The 7,509-nt window shown below is 40.0% G+C and overlaps 1 long non-coding RNA gene across 1 annotated transcript; it reads right to left on the bottom strand.

Annotated features, from left to right (window-relative positions):
- Positions 1–420: 420 nt before the first annotated feature.
- Positions 421–7,011, bottom strand: LOC125752846 (uncharacterized). The gene is made up of 2 exons (XR_007403292.1): positions 6,769–7,011; positions 421–650 (listed from the first exon to the last, which is right to left on the bottom strand). It is a non-coding gene; the product is annotated as an uncharacterized LOC125752846 (long non-coding RNA).
- Between the last annotated feature and the right edge of the window lie 498 nt (positions 7,012–7,509).

Here is a 7,509-nt window from a genome sequence, read left to right as displayed (position 1 = left end):
TACCCTTTGAACACATTTGAATGGGAACCTCCAATAAAAATATTGTCCTGGTGTTTTTAATAACTCACTAACTTTCATTAGAGGAGAGCCCAAGACAGATTTGTGCCAAACCACTGTGTTGTACATAAGTGACATTTTAGTTTGACTTTGCAATAATTGTCTTGCCACTACAAACAGTAATGTAAACCACCCAAATCATTTACTTCATCTCTTTACACATAATGCTGTTTGCCACGGTATTTCTATCTCTAGGTATTTCTCATACCATAGCATATTTGCCATTAGATGAAGACAATATCTTCCTTTGGATTTATGTTTTTCACTTCCATTTTCATATTATATTACCAAACTGATGATCCCTTCCAACATTTTAATTCAATTTTATTATTCAATTTCACCAATTGTATTAACATTACAAGATATTTTTTAAAAATTTTATTTATTTATTCATGAGAGACACAGAGAGAGAGAGGCAGAGACACAGGCAGAGGGAGAAGCAGGTTCCATGCAGGGAGCCCGACGTGGGATTCAATCCTGGGTCTCCAGGATCACGCTCCAGACTGAAGGCGGTGCTAAACTCCTGAGCCACCTGTGTTGCCCAGCATTACAAGTTAAAGAGATGTTGCCAGCATCAGGATGTTGTGTAGAATCTGTAAAAATATAATGCACAATATAACTGGAAATATTAACAGAAAGGGATTTCATACTCTATGTCACTTTCCTCCTCAGAATCGATTTCCATTTGGTGCCATGTTGCCACATATTCTAGGAATACACCAATATTTTTCTTTCATGTCTTGGAGAAAGATTCTCTTCTATCCTTTAGGTTAGTCACAGGCATCAACCTCATATTCCTGGGTATTTTTAGATGGTTGCTTTTAAAAGCTTTCTATTTTCATTTTCTTCATCTTAGATGTCATGAGTGCAAAATTGGATAAACTCATGTTAGCATTGCTCTTGAGTTATTTTTTCCCTCTATTTCCAATTCATGATCTATACATACACACTTGATAAGTACATACTTGTATAAAATTCTTATCATCCATTGTTCAAAATTATAGTTGAGTTCCCATAAAGATATTTGAAGCTATTTTTCTGTATATGCCTTTAATCTTTCCAGAAGTAAACATTTCCCATAATAAAGGCCCAACCAGCTGCACTAAGCAAGACATATGAATAAAAACACTGTTTAAGATATCCTTTGGATTCATATAAATTCAGAGGTTTTGTTTACTCAAAATCAGTTGTAAGCTACTAATCATGTATGGCATGAACCTTAATGAAGTTTAGGAGAAACTAAATATATAATTGACCAGAAGGGAAATCTGAAGGTCTGCCTCTAAAACTTCTCATTGTTTAGAACTCCTCTATCTATAATCATAGCTTAGATGCATATCTAATATTTTGATACAAATAATTTAATTCCATATCTCCACTTTCTATCTTAATTTGCTTCATCGTAACACTCAAATTTACCAGAAGTCGTTTATTATTCCAAAGTTCTAACCAAGCAGATATTCACTCAAAACATAAAAGTCAAATCTGTCAAGATCGGCTCAGCTCCTGACCTGACCAGTCCCTCTGGTGACAGAATTTTCTGCTTCAGAATGCCTGCAGTAAGTTCTGCTCATAGGAGGTGATCTTTGATTTACCATTTGAAAGGCTATATGACATCCTTGAACCTGCAATGGGCATAATGCTGGTGTCACCACCCCTCTCCCAGTTACTGTGAGGATTAGAGCACTGAACAAGCTAAACAGAGTTCATGGTATATAATAATGGTCAACAATTGTTTATTGACTAAAGAAATAAAGGATGAATGAGCCACATGCTTGTATATGTATTTTCTTCTTGTAAGAATGTTGTGATATTTCTAGAAGCCCGTATAAGCAATGTCAGGCCAATGCTGGACAAAGTAATAAGAATTTATAGAAGTCTCTTCATTGGTTAGAAATTCTGGACTAATCATCACGCCTCACAATCAGATAGGGGTTAAGATGGGTTTAATTTCATGCTTCACAAACTTGTTGCAATAACTTTATTGACAAGTCTGGGGGCGGGAAATGAAAACTTCAAATGTTTCTGATATATATGTGCATGTATTTTAAAATTATATGTAAGGCCAACAGAGCTTTTTCTTATAATTATTTTCAAAACTAAACTTCTTGTACTATAGATTCTGTTCTTTATAGATGGGTAATTTAAAATCCAATTATCGCTCATATACATCAAAATAACACATTTGATATTTATATTTATCACAGATCTGCCATTTAACACCTCCATATTATGTTCTGCTTTCCTCCTATGATCACATTCCAAAATACATTCTACAGTCCAATTTTTTTGCTTTTTTATCATGAATATGACATTCATATTGTGAAATAAGTGCATTCAATCAAATGCCAGTTATCTGTACCAGGTAGCTTTACCTACACTGCCTAGAATATAGAAGCAGCTCAACACTGCTGTCATTGTTATTTGCATATCACTATTTACAATATTCACTACCGAATAATTGAACAGTGATCTTGATAAATTGACTGATGTTGCTTAACTATTCTTTGTTCATTGATTTCCCCGCCTCTCCAAATTAAATGGAATAAGGTAACGAAGAGACAAAATTCCTTCTCTAGAACAATCTCCACTGGCTAATTAGTTATTACAAAGACTTCATGTAAAGAGATCCTCCAGAGTGCACGGTAGGCTCTCAGCCTGTGCCTTCTAATGGCTTGCAATCTTGTTTGTTCACTCTTGCCTTCTGAATGCATTGGTTTGGTTTTATAACACCAATCCTTACCAGAAGTGCTATATACTCATAACAAATGAGAAGTACAACTTTATTTCCTGTAATGGTTTGGAGACTGTCCCATGCTATTTGGAAGAATTGGATTTCCAGTAAAACCTAGGTCCCCAGGTAGCCTGGAACTCAGTTTCAAGCTGAAATATGTCTTCATGTCATTTGAGGATTCAGGAAACCATAATGCACAATGAGAGGGCAGGCTTGGTTTGAATTTGTTACCTGCTCTGTTTTTCAAAGATTTGTACTTTGCTAATACCGATGAAAGTAATATTTTCCTGGTTAGCTCTTAAATCCTTGATATACTTTCAGAGCTCTTCTCCTCTCTGATTTATCCTGAAGATGAAGACTTATCCATGATCAGATTCCAATCCAGATGTATGACTTCAAGAATCCAGTGATGTGCACCTTTAAAATGTGATTTAACCCATGACCAAAGCAGCTGAACAGTGGCAAAGGTGAGACTTACAAAGAGACCTAAATCAAAATCACTGTAAATGTGTACATCTCACACTCCTAAAGAGCTGTCGTATAAAATTCTGCCTACAAGGAAAAAAAATATAGTAAACTGACAGTACCACTATGTGAATAAGAAAGACCCCATAACATACATTGTTAGTTGTCTTCCTAAATGGCCCTTTCTCCCCTTTGAAGAAATTACTGTCTGTGTTCAACCACAGGATTGTATTTCTAATAACCTTCCTTTAGATAGGCCCAGTTGCTAATATCTGGAGAACAATGATGGGAGCTGCACCTGTGTCTGATGACAGAGTCTTCCCCTTTTGGGACCAACAGTTGGGATGAGGCTGCTAGATCCAACCTAAATCGGGAACCGAGACTAGAGGTTTACCCTTGGCTGTGTCACTTCATAGGTCCCTCCTTTGAAGTAAGTGGTGGCAGCTCTCTGACCCTCTGTCTCTGGTACCTGTAAAAGGGAGATAGCAGGGTCTCCCGTGTCTGCTTCACCATGTTGAGACGGCTAGCTGTTACATTCAGGGACCCTTTGTCTTTACTTCTGTGGATTCCCAAACAATGAGATTGCCAGAAGCCTGCCATACAGAAGCAGGAGGTAAGTGTATGTGTGAGATACAATGTTTATTTATGCATTCTATATACATATGTATGTTCAGACATAAACATACTCTTCGAAATTAATTTTTCAAAATGTTCTATGAAATTCGTTTCCATTTTGGTTATTTCATCTTTTAGTGCTGTCAGGAGCTTGGCCCTTTCACAACTGATAAATCACCCACATTAATCTGTCTTCCACCCGCTTCCTTCAGAGTGTTCCCTCAGCCACAATAAGATCTGAATGTGTGCCTCTACACATGGCATCCCAAATTATAACCTCCCAAGTCTCAGGATTGTTTTCAAAGGGCTAAAAATTGCCATGCTCATAAAAACAAAACAAAACAAAAATGGCAACCTTGTTTGCCTTGCCAGTCTGTCAGAGCTTGAAAAACAAACTTCATCCCAGAAAGACAAACACACACAGCAAACATGGAGAAGGAGCTGCTGAGAGAGCCCAGAGAATCTCCAGGCCAAGGAACAATAGAGGAGAACGCAGCCAGACGGTGTGCGGAGAGGCAGCGGGCCGCACACATGGTGAACGAGAAGGAAAGAGCGTAACCCCAGCCGTGGAAATGCATGTGCTTGGGAGAACTTTCCCCTTTGCACACACCCGATCTCAAATGACAAGACGGCCCCGCCGTCAAAGCTCATACATGGGAAGCTGTGTCTGAGTTCAGCCTTGCTCATCCCTTCCTTTTGAAAGATTGCCAACTAGAAGGCACTGGTGAGCCTGGGTTCAATGAAGGCGTATTAACCTAGCCTGACTCCCTCCATCAGGTATACAGATACGCGGACCCCAACAGACACCAAAATCCCAATTTTGAAGATCATTGTTAGAGTGAATCAAAGCCAGTCAACTGCATATTTATTTCCTGGAAGGCTCCATTTTACAATCTCTGATGAGCTACAAAATAAAAAGGCGACTTTGGCGGATTTCTATATTAACAGTTTATATTAATATTCTACAGGAATCCTTTCTTCCAAGGAATCTCAAGTACTTGCAAGGAGATTGGATGCTGCCCCAGCTCTGGTTCCAGCAGGAATAAATGGTAGTGCTTGGCAGCCACGGTGCAAACCTTAGCGATGTCTCAGGGATGTGAACACAAAGCCGCACATGTTACAAGTAAGTCTTCATTCACACACACTCCGGTTGGTCTGTCAAAGCTTGGCAGCTGTTGGCCCCAGGAGGGTCAGGACAGATCTATCCCTTGCGGAGGGGTCTAGAGTCAGTGCCATGCAAATAAATTCTTTCTGTGGCCAATGAACTTAGTGGTGCTATAGGGCAACCTTTGATGAAGCTTTTCTACTTGACGTCCGATGTTCTAGACTCTTCCCTATGTCAGGGAGTGCTTGGTGCGATCCTCGATCCTCTGAGGCTGCTAATTGTTACTGTGCACACTGTTCACATGAGGAATAAAAATTCAGGGGTAGAACTTGTCCAATGCCATAGCCAGTAAGTGGCAGAGTCAGGTCTGTAAGCCCAGGATTAGTGGTTCCCAAGCCCATGCCTTGTTACTCCACTGCTTTGACGCAGAGTGATTCCAATGATGGCAAGACATGGAATCCACTCTGTTTTGCTTACAGATACGGTGTTCTTTTCGCTTGACTGTGCTGAGGGAAAGGGGCTGAGGATTGTTAAAGTTCCTAGTGGCCAAGCTCCCAGTCATTCAAGTTCCCTTACCCTACCTCTTAATTCCATTCCACCTGGGACACATGGTAGGATCTCTTGTAAAACTATCTCTGGATAGCCTTTTTTTTTTTCTTTTTGGTAAAAATTTATTATTATTATTATTATTATTATTATTATTATTATTATTATTTTTATTCATCAGAGAGAGAGAGAGAGGAAGAGATCAGGGGAGGGACACTGGGGGAGGGTCAGGGAGAGAATCTGAAGCAGACTCCATGCTGAGTGCAGAACCCAACGTGGGGCTTGATCTCACCACCAGGAGATCATGACCTGAGACAAAACCAAGAGCTGGCTGCTTAACCATCTGAGCCACCCAGGAGCCCCTGAGCATCAGCTTTAAGACTAGTAGGAGGACACAGTGTCTCCCTAGATTGCCTCAATAATAAAAGAACATGGACACAGTTCTCTTTGATTTTCTATTTAATTCTCTAACTATGAAAATATTCATTAATTGTGTATTTCATGGTAGGACAGGGTATGGACCAGATTGACCAAGTGCCTCATTTTCCTCAGTGCAAAATTTAAAGAGATGTCAAAAAAATGTTAATTATGATTAATGATATTTCAATGTAACATTTAAAAAGCCAAAAATAAAGGGCAAAAAATCATGATAAAAATATAAAAGTTTTAAATAAAGATAAGATCAGTATTAGCAGCTGTTCCCTTTGCCTCAGGCTCCAATGAGCTCAGCGCAGCCTGTGCTAGACACTAAGCCTCTAGAGACCCACCAGGCCCCGGAGGGTAAGGACTTCTTAGAAATCTGATCTCACGGGATACCTGAGTGGCTCAGCGATTTGGTGCCTGCCTTTGGCCCAGGGTGTGATCCTGGAGTCCCAGGATCGAGTCCTACATTGGGCTCCCTGCGTGGAGACTGCTTCTCCCTCTCCCTGTGCCTCTGCCTCTCTTTCTCTCTCTGTTTGTCTCTCATGAATAAATAAAATCTTAAAATCTGATCGCAGTATTTGATGCAAATAACATCAGTTTCCCCACCTTTAAATTGGGAAAAACAGTTTGTCCTTCAAAAGAAAGGTATTAGAAAGTCACTGGAGGGGACTCAACTTAGTTTTCCTGATGTTGAGCTAGAATGAGGCTAGACATGAGTGCAATCTTACAAGATAAACTCTTATGTTTCCACAAAGGCCAGGTGGTGACTATGAATCACAGCAGCTACACGTAGCATGACAGACAAAAGCCACGGTAAACTTACTGTTCCTTCTGTCCATGGAAACTTCCGTGTGGTGAAGAATCCTGCTACACACCCCAAGGCAGCTTTTGTGGATTAGAGTAGCAAGGGTCACTGTGGACTCCAACGGCAAGTGTGATGGCCACTTCTTCTAGTCAAGGGTAATACAAATGAGACAGAAGAAACGAAAGGCGGACTGCCTGTGGGGGCAGCGCTAGTGGAGGGAAATGGAAATAAAGACCAAAACCAGGTCCCCTTGCCCTTGGTCTGTGTCACCTTGACTTGTGAACATGCATTCAAGTAAACCTTCCCAAGTCCATTCTGCAATGAATGACGCAGGTTGGAACTTGGCAAATATTAATTAAATACGTTAGAAGAAATTCATTACATACACAAATGTCATTGCTTCATTGTAAAATGACAAAGCATGCGTGGAGGGATGTCACGACTCTTTCCTTTTACGGACAAAGAACATGCATCCAGGAAATTACATGATGTATCTGAAACCACCCACCCTTCGTGGGGCAAGCAGATTATTATCTCATCCCGGCCACTAAGTCCAGGCTTCAGGGAGATGGGAGATAAAAGCACATCTCTCAAATATCTGTCTGCGGCTTTCTGTCCACAAAGGTCAAGGCTCTTTAAGGAAAAGCCAGTCTTCAACTGATTTCAGACACCGTTATGGAATTCCTGGTAGTACTTTTATTTTTTTTTAATTTATTTTTTATTGGTGTTCAATTTACTAACATACAGAATAACCCCCAG

This window comes from Canis lupus, chromosome 17 (genome assembly GCF_003254725.2).
Source record: "Canis lupus dingo isolate Sandy chromosome 17, ASM325472v2, whole genome shotgun sequence".
Taxonomy (NCBI): domain Eukaryota; kingdom Metazoa; phylum Chordata; class Mammalia; order Carnivora; family Canidae; genus Canis; species Canis lupus.
Note: the sequence above shows the minus strand (reverse complement) of the source record. Positions and strands in the feature narration are given on the sequence as shown.